A 17,601-nucleotide genomic window follows, 5' to 3' on the forward strand; every position below is an offset into this window, starting at 1 on the left:
AAAGACATGTCCACGGATTAGAATCAAAACAATACTGAAAAACTGTTTTTCTTAAATCTCGACAACTAAAGGTGTCGAGGTGCTGTCGAGCAGCTGTTGAGCCACGGGGCTAGAACAGCTTCTTAAAGCTCGATAGATGTAATTGTTGAGCCAGCTGTCGAGTTTTAACGAAGAGCACTTCTCAGCTTGTTTCTTGGATAGAGTTGCATGTCTTTAACATTTGATCTTGAAACCTTATTTCTTGAAGTATCACAAACATCCTAGATCTACCCAATTACAAGTAAAGTGTGTTTTGTCAAAGGATTAGCCAATTACATAAAAGAATGACATATGTTCTTATCAAGTGAACCACATATGTCCTAACAACTAGGTTTTCACCTAATTCACAATTTGACAAATATCCTAGGAACAAACTTTTGAAATCAACTTTAGAAAATGTATATAAATGATCAAAGTATATCTCCAAAATAAATAAGCAAATGGAAATACTTATTATGTATTTTACTATTTCTAAAAGAGTCTTATTCCTCCTGTTGGGGTTTATGCCCTAAAATCCAATTTATTAGCATGTCATTAATGATTAAATTGTTTAATTATATGAGACTATTTATAAATGAACTAATGGGACATTATCTTAGTTCATGAGATGCATTGTATGTGATTTATGTGATTTAGTCACAGAAGATGTAAATCACAAGTTCCTTGTAAACTCAATGTAGTTCGTAGTCGGTGATGAAATTGGGTGTTTCATCTGCGAAGACTATAACATATCAACTAAAATGATTTGTCTTGATCATGAAAGTGGAGATTTCTAGTTGGTATGTTGATATGTTTTAAGAGTTAAGACATATTGAACTGGACTGTTGTGAGATTTATTATTCTCCTAACGACTGTCACATGAATAATAAATCTCACGATTTCTATTTACATGAACTCTTAATCCTAAGAGAATAATGGATTTGATCATGAGATGTAGGTTGCTTTAATATATCAGGAGTGTGATCTATTAGTTACGGTCAAAATCTCAGTATGTTGGGCAGCCACATTTAATGTTGATGGAACATATATTCTCAAGATAGAATTTATAGTCTCTTACGAAGATATAAAATATTTCCTTGAGATAAGTTTAATGGGTTTGGTTATTTAGAGAGTTGGGTCCAACCACTTTAGTAAGGAGTTACTAAAGTATATATTTATGGAATTAGATTTCATAAATATATAATGAATAACTTATAGGATTAAACTGGGTACTCAATGATTAAGATGTAGTAATCTTCAAAGTGGCAGTCTACATTCATGACTTTGTATTACTACGAATATTTTATGAAAGGGTTGCATGTATAATAAAGTCTTGGGATATAATTTATAGATAAGGCCTAGAGTGCAACTATATTTATATAGTGATATTAAATAACTTTAGATTTGTTAAGAGTTGACAGAAAAGCCCAAGGCCCATTGGAGCTAGTGTCTTATTAGTCTCTTTTGGTTCCACTTCAAGCCACACACATGAGCCCATTGGAATGGACCAAAAGGCTAGCCCAATTAGATAATCAGTTATATATAAGGAAAGAAACATACAAAATTTTATTAAGGGGTTTTGATGAGACCTTTTCATAAGTGTTTTCATACAAAGAATGAAATGGTTTATATGTGAGTGTTGAACACTTTCCTACTCTCTCTTTAATGAAAACTGATTGAGAGACCACACATCTTGGGCATTAAGTGGAATTGAAGTGAAGATTAAAAGTATTCCCAAGTATTTCTAATCTTTGGTTTTGAATTTCACCGCACTAAGGTACGCTTTCTTGTTCTCTAATTCTGAAACTTACATAGTACATGTTATCAATTGCGAGTGAAGTAGATCTGTTAATTTTTCGCTGCACATGTTTTGTATATGATACAAACACGTATTTTCCATTTTATTTTTTTTCTTTCACATGTTTATCCAACACCTCCTTCATGTACGCTTTGTCTTAAAGAAGTCAATGAAACTATATTCCTTTGTAAAAGGAGTCCTAGATCATATTATCTTTTAAATAGAATTCATAGATTGGGAATTTAACAAAATAATGGTCCTAAAACCCAATCTTTCATCAATCTTGAATACCATTTAGATTAATAAGATTTAGACATAAATGTCAAAACATACAATACCGAAGGATGGAAACAGTCTCTTTAAAAGGTAAAACATGTAAGTTTCCATATAGAAAACAACCATGGACAATGCTTAGCTATACCAAAATTAGAAACACTTTCCTTTTGGTCATGCTTTTGAGTCTAAATTTCTCTTGGTAACTACTATGGCAACTAGTTTGTCCAATTGTTTGGTATTATAATTTCTCTTCTTATCACCCTTACCTTTCGGTTCAGGCTAAGAATTTGAATTAAATCATATTGATCCTAGCCTTGGCTTTTAGGATGTCTTCCGTTGCTTAGAACTCACTCATCAATTCAGATAACATAAAAAGAATTTATTTTCAAAACAATCTGAATTGATCAAATGATTCTAACAGGGATTTGTGGATCAAATCCAAACGAGATTAACATTTAATCTCTACATCCAAGAATTCCAATTCACTTAACAAATAAAATATTTTCATAAAATGATATAGAATTGGAACTTCTTAAGCTTTTCTTGGTACTTAATATGATTCATACCAAATATTTCATTTAGATTTAATATAAAGTCCAAGTCTAGTACTAACTCTTGCATCTCATGCAGTAGCACAATTGAGATAGAAGCCAATGTAACATATTAGCATTTCAATGGAGACTATGATCATATCATAAGCTATCTTCCATCAATGCATCATGCATAAGAAATTATGACAATGCTGAATAGAAATATATCTATGTACTTCAGCTTCTTTAAGCACCATATCCAAAATTAATTTTTAGTTAATGTGATTCAATTAAAATAGCAGCTAGAGTACAAAATTTATGACAACTTTATTTTGAGACAATGAACATAATTACAGAGACATTATATTTTGCATCCATAACCATATAGTATGGAACCCGAAAAATATACTATATTAGGTGCAACGACAACCTGATCCCGCAATTAATATTTCTCAGCATAGAGTGAATACCAACCACTATGATCAGATGAGAATTCTTCTCATTATTAATGCTATCATGGTAACTTTTACCAAACAAAAATAATTTGCCGCTCTTCCTTTGGCCTCTAAGTAATAATATCAAGAACTCAGCATAAATGATACTATCAAACTTCGTCTAGTATACACCATTGCCTAGACCCATGTGTAGCCATATAACTCTACCCTTGAAAGGTTTAATCTTGTAGTATCATGATGCAAAACACCCTCCGCAACGCAAGGCTCGAGGCCAAGACGAGGTACTTACCCACACTACTATAAACCGGGAAGTTCAATCTATAATACCATGAAATAAACATCCTCCGCATAGAATGCAAGGCTCAAGGCCAAGACGAGATGTTTGATGGAAATATACATGTACGCAGCGGAAAAAAAACGGATCTACTTCATTCATAAATGTTAACATGTACCATGTAAATTTCAGAATACAAGAACAAGAGAGTGTACCTTGGAGCGATGAATTTTAAATCGAATATTCGAAATACTTAGGAACACTTTCAATCTTCACTCCAATTCCACTAACGCCCAAGATGTGTGGTCTCTCAATCAGTTTACAAAGGGAGAATGTCAAAGTGTCTAACACTTACATACACACCACTTCACAATGATGTTTTTGCAATTCTCTACAGAAAATTCTGTTTGTTTCTCCCTTTGTATCTAATTGATTATCTAATTGCGCTAGCCTTTTGGGCATTTTCAATTGGGCTCAAGTGTGTGACTTGGAGTGGGACCAAAATGGACCAATAAGACACTAGCTCCAATAGGCCTTGGGCTTTTCTGTCAACTCTTGACAAGTCCAAAGTTATCATTAATTATATTTAATACCACGATATAAATATAATTGCACTATGGGCCTTATTTATAAATTATATCCCAAGACTTTATTATTCATGCAACCGTTTCATAAAATATTCGTAATAATACAAAGTCATGAATATAGACTTCCACTTTGTATATTACTACATTTTAATTCTTGAATACCCGGTTTAATTCTTTAAGTTATTTATCATATATTTATGAAATCCAATTTCATAAATATATAATCTAGTAACTATTTACTAAAGTAGTTAGGCCTAACATTCTGAATCACAAACTCATTAAACTTATCTCAGGGGAATATTTTGTATTTTTGTTAAGAGACTATGAATTCCATCTTGAGAATAGATGTTCCATCAACACTAAATGTGGTTGCCAAACTTATTGAGGTTTTGACCGTAACTTTAGATTTCACTCCTAATATATCAAAGTAACCTACACTTCATGATCAGGTCCATTATCCTCTCAAGATTAAGAGCTCATGTAAATATAAGTCGTGAGTTTATTATTCATTTGACAGTCGTTTGGAGAATAATAAATCTCACACCAGTCCAGTTCAATATGTCTTAACTCTTAAAACATATCAACATACCAACTAGAAATCTCTATTTTCATGATCAAGACAAATCATCTTAGTTGATATGTTCAGGAGCGGAGCAGTGTTGAAACTGCCCCCCCCCCTCAAATTTTGAATTTTTTAAACTTATATATATAATTATTTTAGTATTTTCAAAGTTTAGTCTATAAAAATAAGAGTTGGCCTCCCAAATATTTGAATTAGTCCAATGATGTTCTTAAAAAAAATAATTGGTCTAATAGTTATGGAGATATAACTTTATTTTTTGCAATTCTATTTTTTTATTGTAAAATGTGCTCTTACATCTATTAAATATTTGATAAAGTTTGGCATCAAACATGTTTGAATTTATCTTTTTTAACCCGTTATGTAGTGATTAACAAGTCATCGACTCATTAAAAAAATCTTGTCACTAAAACTACACATGAAATATGTCTTTAGTTGACACATAATAGGATAAAGCAAGATAACTTTAAATATATTTGGAGCCTAACTTATTTTAATTTCTTTAGTTGCATGTTTTTGAAATTTTCATTAATTCAATTGAAAGATTTTTTTACTTTAGTATAAAATTTGATTATTTGTATTTAAAATGAAACTTTTTAAGAATTTCACTATGAAAATGGAAAAAAAATGAATTTTATTTTATAAAGATCATCATCAAACATAACTTTAATTGAAAATACTAAGTTCTTTTTTTTGTTGGGTGAGTGTATATATATAACTTATCAAATAAAAAAGTGTGTATATATGTGTGTATATATAATAAAAAAACGTGTGTGTGTGTATATATATATTTATATGAGGGTTGTCTTGATAATATATTTCTGGCTCTGCCCTTGGTATTTTATAGTCTTCGCAGATGAAATTCTCAATTTCATCACCGACTACGAACTAAAATTCTGAGTTTACAAAGAACTTGTGATTTATATCTTCTGTGACTAAATCACATACTATGCATCTCATGGACTATATGATAATGTCTCATATTCATGTTACCATTATTTTAGATCATAATAAAACAAATTTATCAACCATAATATTAAGTCATACATCATGTCATACATAATGTCATACATAATATCATATATAACATTATACAATAGGATTTAAGGGCACTAATCCTAACAATGTTTACCCTACACCACTATGAACCGACAATAGAGGCCGTGAGATCCAACTCTTGTATCTCTCTCCCACTAGAAATTTTAAAACAAGTGGATTGTCATGAAATCATTGTGATCTTATTGCAATTTTAACCCTACACATCAAATGTGTTTGATTGTTTAAATTCAATGTGATGTAACTAAGTCACGTCACAATAGCGTAACGAACATTCACACAATCACAAAGAAGTTTAAACTTGTAATCCGTGATAAATACCCTCCGCATGGAATACAAGACTTGAAGTCAAGACAAGGATTCTATTCACATTACAATAAACTTAACAAAATGGTTATTTTAGCACTCCCACTCATTATTTGGGTTTTTCTTTAAATAATTGTGATCCCATCACAACTAATAACCTTACACTTATTGAAGACTTTAATCTCATTAGAACCACTAACTAAAATGGAAGTCCAAAACTATTTAGGATTCCTTAAACACTAATGAATCAAAAATTAGTTATATAGAACTCTATCCTTAATTTACTAGATAAAGTATTCTAATCTCATTAGAATCTATATAACTATAATTAGAATTTTAATCTCATTAAAAACCTCTAATTAAAATAAATTAAGGACTTTTAATCATAAAACAATTTAAGACTAAGAGTTCTATTTAACTAACATCTTTGATCTCATTAGGTCTTTTAGTTAGATAAAATCAGAGGCATTTTCGCGAGAATCCCGTGACTAAGCTCTTCCCGCGAAAATGGGTTAAGGGAAAATAGTGAAATCACAAAATTCAGACAGAAACTTTCACAACTGTCTCATGACTGTTTCACGAGTAAAGCTTACCCGCGAAAAGTTTTGTGCTTCAAAGGCAATTTTCGCGAGTAACTTTGCAAGAAGGTAACCAGCGAAAAACCCGTGTTTTCAGTTTTTAAAAGGTAGATGTAGACAGTTTTCAACGGTTTTTCATGAACAAACAACCACCATATGGAAATAATAGATAGAATTTGATATCAAAACTGAATTCCATTGATGTTATAGCCTTAAAGTTCAATTCAACATACTTGAATTCAAATTTAAACATCATAAAATCAATATCAGTTTTCATCAAGCCATAGTTTCAACAACCATGCAAAAAATTAGATACATGTATAATCTTCTAACATCATGAAACTATTATCTCTAATTCCGAAACTCACAAAATATGTTATACAGATTCGAAATTGAAGACCGTTTTGATACCATTTGTTGGAAAAAATACATATTTGTATCACATACAAAACATACGCCAGTGAAAAATCAACGGATTTACTTCATTCGCAATTGATAACATGTGCTATGTAAGCTTCAGAATTTAAGAACAAGAAAGCGTACCTTGGTGCGGTGAAATTCAAAACAAAAGATTAGAAGTACTTGGGAACACTCTTAATTTTCACTCCAATTCCACTTAATGCCCAAGAAGTGTGGTCTCTCAATCAGTTTCCAATGAGAAAATAAGAGAGTGTCCAATACTCACATACAAACCATTTCATTCTTAATGAAAGACCCTTATGAAAAGTCTTCTTAAAATTATGTATGTTTCTCTCCTTATATATATATATATATATATATATATAATTGATTATCTAATTGGGCTAGCCTTTTGGGCCATTCTAATTGGACTCTAATATGTGGCTTGGAGTGGGACCAAAAGAGAACAAATAAGACTCTAACTCCAATGGGCTTTTGACTTTTCTGTTAACTCTTGACAAGTCCAAAATTACCATTAATTATGTTTAATACCACTATATGAATATAATTGTACTCTAAGCCTTATTAATAAATTATATCCCAAGACTTTATTATACATGCAACCCCTTCATTAAAATATTTGTGGTAATACAAAGTCATGAAAGTTGATTGCCACTTTGACAATTACTGCATCTTAAACCTTGAGTACCCGGTTTAATCCTTTTATATTATTCATCATATATTTATAAAATTTAATTCCATAAATATATACTTTAGTAACTCCTTACTAATGTGTCTGGGCCCAACACTTTGAATAACTAAACCCATTAAACTTATCTCAAGGGAATATTTTATGTCTCCGTTAAGAAATTATGAATTCCATCTTGAAAATAGATGTTCCATCAACCTTAAATGCGGCTGCCTAACATACTGAGATTTTGATCGTGACTTATAGATCTCACTCCTGATATATCAAAGCAACTTACATCTCATGATCAGGTCCATTATTCTCTCAAGATTTAGAGTTGATGTAAATAGAAGTCGTGAGATTTATTATTCATTTGACAGTCGTTAGGAAAATAATAAATTTCACAGTAGTCCATTTCAATATGTCTTAACTCTTAAAATATACTAACTAGAAGTCTCCACTTCCATGATCAAGACAAATCATCTTAGTTGATATGTTATAGTCTTTGTAGATGAAATACCCAATTTCATCACCGACTACGAACTAAATTTTTGAGTTTACAAAGAACTTTTGATTTATATGTTCTGTGACTTTTCACATAAATCGCATACTATGCATCTCATGGACTAAGATAATGTCTCCTTAGTTCATTTATAGATAGTCTCATATAATTAAACAATTTAATTATGTATGACATGCCAATAAATTGGATTTTAAGGTATAAACCCTAACAGGTGAGTCTGTTCCCATTTCTGCTAAGATCCCTACTAACCTAAAAGAAGTCACTCCCACAAACACATCTTAGACTGAGAGTGCTTCTCCTACTACTCCTCCTGTCATCTCTGCTAGCGATCCCTTCGTTACCCTCTCTCAGGCCAAGAAAGATGGCTCCTCTTTGGTGGTCACTCCTTCTTCCATTCCCAACTCTGCCACCAGAGAGCCTAATGCATATTTGTCTTTTGATGAGGGGCTTGAGGAGGTCTTTGAGGACTTCGACGATGAGCCCGTCATGAAGACAAGGGTTTTTAATTCTGATGAGGACAATGATGGCGATGAGCAAGAAGCTAAGGCTATGGGTATGTGTCTTTTGTCTTTAGCAAACCTTCTTTTTCCTTTCTTCTTGTCATTTCTTGGAACAAACCTCTAACTACTTTGCACATCATTTTTTGCAGCCATAAACATTCCTAAGGATCTTAAGACTACATTAGGCCTCGCAATGCCTATGGCTCCTGCTTTTGCTACACCCGTAGCCCCCACTCCTATGGGTCCTAGTAACTTCCTTTCCCTTGTACTTTCTTTAATCAAGGCCTTCATTATTAGATTCATTCCTTCATTTTTTCTATTTCTTGTGAACTCGTGCTCTATCTCATATTTTATTCCTAGGTTTGACTCCTGATGAGGTGGCTCCATCCTCTCAGTTTAAGGTTGGTAGCAGTTCTGCCACTGCTCCTAACCCGACAAGTGAGGCTATTGCTTTGTTCACCCGATTCGACCAACCTGAGACCAATAACCTTGATTCTGTAGACTTCTGGGGTGCTAGAGCTCCTTATATTGACATTCACGACTTCTGAGTTCCTAGGGAGTGCATTGCCCACTTGGAGAGAGTCTATAACAGCCATGGAGATTTTATGCAAGGATTTCTCTTCTGTCGATCCATGAGGGATCACTTCCTTAAGTTATTAGGGATTGTGATGAACAACATTGAGCATCACTTCATCGATACCGTGTCTGTTGAGAGGATTCTACAGTGGAGGGTCGTGGTTCAAGAGTTGATCAAGGTCGGATTTGCTGTGGAGTTCCTACTGGATCACTTGCAAGAGATTGCGCGAGCCTTCTTTACAAGGAGGGTTCAGTCTACTGTGGATGATATAGATGCTCGCATTGAGAATTTGAAGAAGGAGGTGGCAGACTTAAAGGCACGTCGTGAACATCTCCTTTTTAGTGCTACTAGCCCTAGTCGCTATGGAGATCAGACCCTTATTTCAAGCCTTTGATTAGACTATCACATTATGTATCTTTATTTCCTTCCCCATGTTTATTTCTCTCCCTTTTCTCCCTACTCAGTACACTTCTTTATTTCTCTAGCACTTATTTGATAAGTCTAGTATGACTTATATATTTTGGGTTTGTAATCTATTATGCCATATCTGCTACAGCTACTACTATGTTTTTATGATACAGTATGTTTTGCTAATATTACATGGTCTTCATTACTCTTAGTTTTTGTTTTTTTTTTTTTTTTTTTTTTTTTTTTGCACTTAATCATCAACTACAAATGAAAACATCCTACAATCACCTTCTTGTGACATTATCCCTCGTAAGGGTGGTCACTTGGAGAAAAAAAATGAAGGAAAGGGACAACTACATAATGTTTCTTAGGCATAATAACACTTTAACCATTTGCCATTAATGGGGTCCATTAAATCTTTTCCATCCATCTAGGCCAAATGATAACACCCACTTACATGTGCTTCCTTTACCACAAAAGGTCCCTCCCATTTTGGCAAGAATTTAGATGGTCCTACCATACCTCGCTTGATGTGGTCTGCCGTCTTCAACCCAAGTTGTCCTTCTGCAAACACTCTTTCTTTAGTTTTCCTACCATAAGTTTCAATAATCTATTGCATGTACCTGCGGCTACGCTCTTGTGCCTCTTCCCTTTTTTCGTCAAACCCTTCCAAGTCCTTGCATCATTCTGCAGCAAAGGCTTCCTTCTTCTTTTCTCTCTTTTGTGCATACATAACCCCTAAAAAAGGTATCATCACTTCTGCAAGGCTCATTACTTTTGTTCTATATACTAAAGAGAAGGGAGAAAATCTTGTGGCAGATTTGGGCGAACTTCAGTAGGCCTAAAGGGCGTCTGGTAAATAAGTTACCCATCCTCTAGTGTACTCCTGGCTCATCTTGCTGGTAATCCTGATAAGGGTTCTATTTGTTGCCTCTGCCTGCCTGTTCCCTTAAGGGTAATAAGGCGATGATCGATGGTGCTTAACTTGATAAAACTTCAACATCTTTCTTACCTTTTTGTTGACACTTATGATTCTATGAGGCACCCCAAATCAGACAATTATATTTTCTTTGATGAAGTTCGCCACAACTCCTCCCTTGGCTTTATGGAGTGGTATGGCCCCTGCCCATTTGGTAAAGTATTTCGTAGCCACAAGGATCCATATATACCTATAAGAAGGTGGATTAGTTGGTCCCACTAAGGTTGGCTTGCACTTGTGGGTGGGTGTGGATCAGGTTGGCTTGCACTTGGTAGCTGTGGCATTTTTTCACAAATTCTATCAAATCCCTCTTCAAAGTGAGCCAATAATAACCCATCTGTAGCATGCATCGATATAGCTTCTTCTTTCCTTGGTGCTTTCCACATTCCTCTGCATGTACCTTCTTTAACATGTCTCTAGCCTCATCGGGACCTAAACATCATAATGGGTCCCTGTCATATCCCTTTTTGAAAAGGATTCCCTCATGTAGGAAGTAGCGGGTTGCCAGCTTCCTGAGCTTATATCTTTCGCTATACTTTTGTGGCAGGACACCTGTTGTCAAGTATTGCATGAATGGGCTTCTCCAATCTTCATTGGTGAACACGACATAACTTTCTTCTCTATCTACAACCAAATGACAGGCCTCACACTGAGTTTGGACTAGGTTCGCGTCCTTACCCATGTTTGGCCAGTAAAAAACCCACTCTCTAAAGCCTGCGATAAAGGCTAATCTTGCCGCAGGACCTATAGGTTCTACCGTGCAATTTCTTCAGTTTTCTTTGGGCCTCTTCATGCCCCACGCATCTTGACAAAATTCCTCCTGGCATTCTGCAATACAGTTAACCTTTCATCAGGACATAGTCCTTTAATGTCTTTAATTCTGCCACATCTCCCTCCTTCAATAAGGCTTCCTTTATGGGAACCCTCCAATCTTCTTCACATCCTTGTTTTCTTGGAACCTATCCTGCAGCATTTCAATGATGGACTCTCTTCACTTGTTGACTTCAACTCTGTTACTATTTCCTTCGAAGGCAATCTATGAGCCCAATGCGACCAGCACATCCGCATACCGATTCTCTCTCCTCTGAGCATGCTTTATCTCAAATGTGGAAAACATTTCTTCCATTTTCTAAGCTAATGTCATGTACGGGGCCGGACTTGGTTCCTTTAAAAAGAAATTTCCCTTGGCTTGGCAGACCACCAGATTGGAGTCACTTATCACCTTCAAATGTTTAATCCCCATCTCGAGGGCTGTGGCCAACCCAGTAAGATAGGCCTCGTATTTTGCAGTATTGTTTGAACACGAAAACTCCAACTTGAACGAGAGGGCACAGTCTCTTCCCTTCATTATAAAGGACCACTCTTGCGCTTCTCAAGTTTGCTATAGAAGAGTCATTGAACTTCATGACCCATTGCTTTTCTGTTACTTCTGTTGTGGCCATTTCTCCTGAAACCTCATCATCTAGCGAAAATTCCTCTTCTCTTAGAAATTGGGCCAGCAGGTTTGCTATGGCTTGACTTTTCACCGCCTTGGGTGTTCCTGTCTTCAAGTCGTATTGCGACAATTGTAACAACCATTGTGATATCCTTCCAGAGAGAATAGGTTGTCGAAGAAGAGCTTTGATTGCATGGGACTTTGTTATCAAATGTATCTCGTAGGCCTAGAAATAATGTCATAGTCTTTGCGATACGTAGACTATTGCCAAGCATGCCCTTTCTATTATGGGGTAGCGGGTCTTTGTATCCCTTAAGGCACGACTTATGTAATAAACTAGTTGTTCGACATCACCTCTGTCTTCCTAGGCTATCAAAGCACCGATGGTAGATAGGCTCGAGGCCAAATAGAGTAACAATGGCTTCTTGTGGATTGGAACTTGTGCCGTAAAGAGATTTGTTATAATCTCCTGTAGTCTTCAAAAAGCTGCCTACTACGCCTCTCCCCACTCGAAGCTTTATCCCTTCTTGAGCAATTTCGTAAAAGCTGGGGTGATTGATGCTAAGCCAAGGATGAACCTCCGGATGTAGGAAACCTTCCCTAGAAAAGCTCTTCAATTCCTTCACTATGATTGGTGGCTTCATGGTCGCTATAGTTGTTGCTTTGGCTGGGTCCACGTCTATTCCTCTGCTGTGGACCAGGAACCCTAGGAATTTCACGGCAGATACTCCGAAAGTGCATTTCAGTGGGTTCATTCTCGGCTTGAAAAAGTCTGCACCCTTTAAATACCTTTCTTAATACTTTGACATAGCCTTCCCGTCTTCTTGATTTCACGACTATGTCATCCACATAGTCTTCTAGGTCACGATGCATCATGTCGTAGAATATGGCAGTTATCATGCACTGATAAGTTGCACCTGGATTTTTCAACCCAAAGGGCATCACAATATAATAGAAATTACCAATGGGAATTTGAAGGCAGTCTTCTTCGCATTTTTTGACGTCATTCGAATTTGGTTGTACCCACTATAAATACTAGATTTTGCACCCATGATTTAAGCAAGGAAGATGGCTAGAATGACCATTTATATACCCAAAATTCATGATTGCATTACATGCATTAATTTGTTCATTGCATATCATAAAAATGATCTTGAGGTTCCAACGGTCATGACAATATCCCCAATTTCCAAATCAGGCTGTTAGATTGAAAGATATCACATGATCAGGTTTGCACGGTCAACATGCATTGTGTTTAAATAGGATCAACCATATATGATTACTTTAAATTAATTCTGATTGGCTAGACAATTTAAAATTAATTAAATAATTTGTTGATTGGTTATTATTTAGTGTCAAAAATAGGCTTGCTTGCATAGGAATAAATCGGATAATTGGATAACAATAAAATTAAGGATAATCAAGACTTTTTGGAGAATTTATTTATAAGATAATCATTGCTGAAAAGACCTGAATTATCAGAAAAAGAGTTTAATTTTTAGAATATGGATTAAAAACGCGTCTAAGTGCGACTCCTGGCTAAAAAAACCTCAAAAAAGGATTCCAAAATGGGTCGAAACTCAAAAGTGGGACCGGCACCTAAAAGAGCCATTTGGCACTTTTGGAGTGCCGATTGGCACAAATTCGAGCCCCTGCCCGAGGGCACTTGGATTAAACTAAAACACATCATTTTCGATTTTTTAAAGATAAGGACGCGTCCCAGTTCGTATTCTGATCATTTAGCTAATTTTTCGAATATCCCAACCTCTATAAATAGAGGCTACATCTCAAAATTCAGGGGACTTTTTCATGCTCTCTGATTTCCCCTCTTTTTGACTCTTTTTTTCTATTATTTTTTCTCTTACGTTAAAGACGTTTTGGAGACTCTAGCCTTAGGAATTTCTTTTTTGTAAGCAAGATATTTTAGGTTTCAAAGAGAATTGAATAAATTTCTTTGAACCCTAAAATATTCCTTCACTGAGAAGAGCACATCCATGCAAGAGGAAGTTTTTTTTTTTTTTTTTTCCCTTTTTCTATGATCTTTTCTATTAGTTCTACTTGATGGTGCATGATTAGATTTTGGATTTTTTTTAATTTTAATTTCTGATGTTATTGCTATGAGTTGCTAAACTTTGTTAAAATATGTCTTTAGATGATTCTTTTCTTGTTATGATTTTTCTTTTTAGCCTCAAAAATCTGCTCATTAATAAATCTTTTAAATCTTTTTAAAACAAAAAATAGATCTGTGTTTTCATTAAATATAGATTTGAATTTTTTTACACATCAAAACAAATCTGTATTTTCAGTAAATACAGATCTGAATTTTTTTACACATCAAAACAGTTCTATATTTTCATTAAATACAGATCTGAATTTTTTTACACATCAAAACTGATCTGTATTTTCATTAAATACAGATTTGAATTTTTTTACACATCAAAACAGATATGTATTTTCATTAAATACAGATTTGAATTTTTTTACACATCAAAACAGATATGTATTTTCATTAAATACAGATTTGAATTTTTTTTACACATCAAAATAGATCTATATTTTCATTAAATACAAATCTGAATTTTTTAAACACATCAAAACTGATCTGTATTTTCATTAAATACATATCTGATTTTTTCAGGAAAGATTTCTTTGTTACAAAAATAGCAGATTTTGAAATTTAAAAGAGGAAGCCAATAGTTGCGATGCTTTTTTGTTTGATGCATGTAACGTAGATTTATTTCATGAGTGTAGCCCTTTTCTAAAAAGTCTTTTTCTCATCTTATTCATAAAAAATAGATCTGATTTTTTTTTCTCTACGAATCTAGATTTTCTTATTTACAAAATGGATCTGATTTTTTTTACATATAAACCAAAAACCTTTTTTTTTTTTAAATTTATTCCAAAACAGATCTGATTTTCCTCTACAAAACTTTTTTTTTACTTATACAAAAACAGATTTGGTTTCTTTTTAATGAATAAAATCATTTTTTTTTATTTACAAAAACAAATTTGTTTTTTTTTTTAAAAGAAGAGGACACATTCATAAAATAGATTTATGTGAGTCAATTTTGGTTAAGTTTGTCATGTATGCAACATATCATTCATATCATGCATAAAGGTTATATTGGTCATGAGAGTCTAGAAGACCAGACTCTATCTGGGCGGAATGGGTGCGTAACACATTTCCATTCCGTAACCTAGCCTCCGAACTTAGTTTCTTGTGGATAGGTAGACCTGTGCCTTGTCTTTATCTTTATTTTTGGGTCGGTTGTAACTAGGACTCCAAGCCTTGTAATATCCAATCTATCAAGTTTGTATATTTATTCAATTAATGACAATGAAACTTTTTGGTCATGTAAAGTTGTATTTATTTTTTTGTATAAAAAAATAGGTGACAACTCCACACCAATTACCTAAAAAGAGAGATGCCTTGGAAAAGGACCCAAATCTTTTTTTTTTAGGGCACCCTTTCTCACTAGAGAAGTTTTTTGTGGTCTCTCACACCCACTGAACCTGTCCATGAAGGAGAACATGGTGTTCTCCGCTGCAGAGTCTATCAACAGGTCCATGTTGGATAGCGGGAATTCCTCCTTAGGGCAGACTTGGTTAAGATTCTTGAAGTCAACACAACATCGTATCTACCCATTCTTCTTCTTCACTGGTACAATGTTGGACAACCATCGTGGGTGCTGGATGGGTTTGATAAAGCTAGCCGCTAGCAACTTTTGTACTTCTTTCACTATTTGTTCTTTTATTTCAGTGTGAAACACTCTGGCAGGTTGAACCACTAGCCTAGCCTCAGGATCTACGTTAAACGCGTGTACCACAAATCAATGGTCTAGCCCAAGCATATCACTATAATCCTATGCAAAGACATTTCTGAACTCTTTCAACAGTAGGATCAACTTTACCTTTTCTTTCTCTAACAACTTTGAACTTATGGAAATGGGTCTTGGCTTTTGTGGGTTTGTACCCAAGTCAATTTCTTCTAACTTTTCTTTTGTAGTTACTTGCGCATCTTCTTCTACTGTAACCTTTCTTTCACTCTCTATGTCGCTTTCTTCTTCTGAATTTTCTTGGGCCACATAGTGCACTAAACTCTTATGATGTGACTCTCGTCTAGGAGCCCCTTGTGTGCTGCAAGTAGGTCCCACGTACCTTCATAACTTGTAAAATATCCTGTCGTTAGGCATTCGGATCCTAACGCATCGTGGCATACCACTTAACTCCAAAGTGAGTGCTTCTTTCTCTTTCTTCCTCCGCATTAGCAGCTTTCTCAAGTCAGGCTCTGGGTCGTCCTGGACATCCTCCCTTTTGGGGACATAGGTGCCTTGCGGTTTAGACACCGAACTTTCACTAGATGGTGCCCATTCGTCATAAAACATGGTTTCTACTAAGTGGGCTTCTGCTTGCTCAAACGGTGACGGGTTTGCCGCTATCTGTATCATCCTACCATTCAATCTTCCCTTCACACATTGATGATAGGTAGACGGAATTAGATGGTGCTTATGCAACCATGGTCTTCCTAGCAATATATGATATAAAACTTTTGTTTTCACTACATGGAAGCAGGCTAAAAAGGCTATTTGTCCCACTTTCAGCCACAACTGTATGTGACTTGCAGTCTATTCACCACTTCCTCTGAACCCTGCTACTTTGACATCCCTGAATCTTATTTTCTGAAATTCCTGCTGCTTGTAACTTGTTGAGCGGGATGAGATTCACTGAAGCGCCCATATCAACTAGGGCTCTCTTAATGGGGATTTGGTTTATGGAGGTTACCAAGTAGAAGGTCTCCTGTGGTTTGAGTATCCTACTCCCATGTCCTCATTGCTGAAAATGATCTCATTGGCGTCTATTAGGAAAACTTTGTCAGCTCTGGTTTCTATCGCGAGGTATTCTACTCCCGCCTTTGAGGCAATGCTTACCAGAGCCTCCATGGCAACCCTTTGTTCGTTGGCTATGAGTTTCCAGCTAATCAAACAAGTTCTTGAACTTAGAACTTTTTCTGCAAGGTGGTAATGGCTGAGGTAGGCATGGCTAACCTTTCTTCTTCATCCTCTACTGAATCTGCACAAATAATGACTATTGCTACTCCTTTTCCCTTGTGGTTTGGGAGTGGGTTTCTTTGTACTTTTGGCTGGGATAGCTCAAGGGTTCCTTCTGTGATTTTGCGATGCACTAGTCTACGGAGTGCCCAGCATTGGTAGGATGCTACACATAATTATGCAAACGGCAGAAACATGGATCCCTCTGCTCTTTCTCAATGGGTTCTTTAGAAACTTGATTGGGTTTGAAAACCCCATTTGCGATCCATTTGTCCAAGAGCACATCTAGCTCCTTTGGTACATGGTAGTGGCAAAGGGTCTCGTACTCCCTCCCATCTAACTTCCTCTTTTTCTCACCAGTGGATACTGCCATAGCCTGTGGCGTGGATCTCCGTTCCTTGGGCTTGTCAAAACTAGGTCTAACTGATTGATTAGTCTTTTTGGCCTTTTGCAATAGCTGTGCAAACTGCGAGATTTCCAAGTTTTTCAGGACAGCTTTGTATTCCATGATCATGTTACCCATGCACATTTCCACCAACGTCTTCTTTTCACAATGATCATAGCAATCGAGGGCTATGTCCCTAAA

Source organism: Castanea sativa, chromosome 6 (assembly GCF_040712315.1).
Source record: "Castanea sativa cultivar Marrone di Chiusa Pesio chromosome 6, ASM4071231v1".
NCBI lineage: Eukaryota > Viridiplantae > Streptophyta > Magnoliopsida > Fagales > Fagaceae > Castanea > Castanea sativa.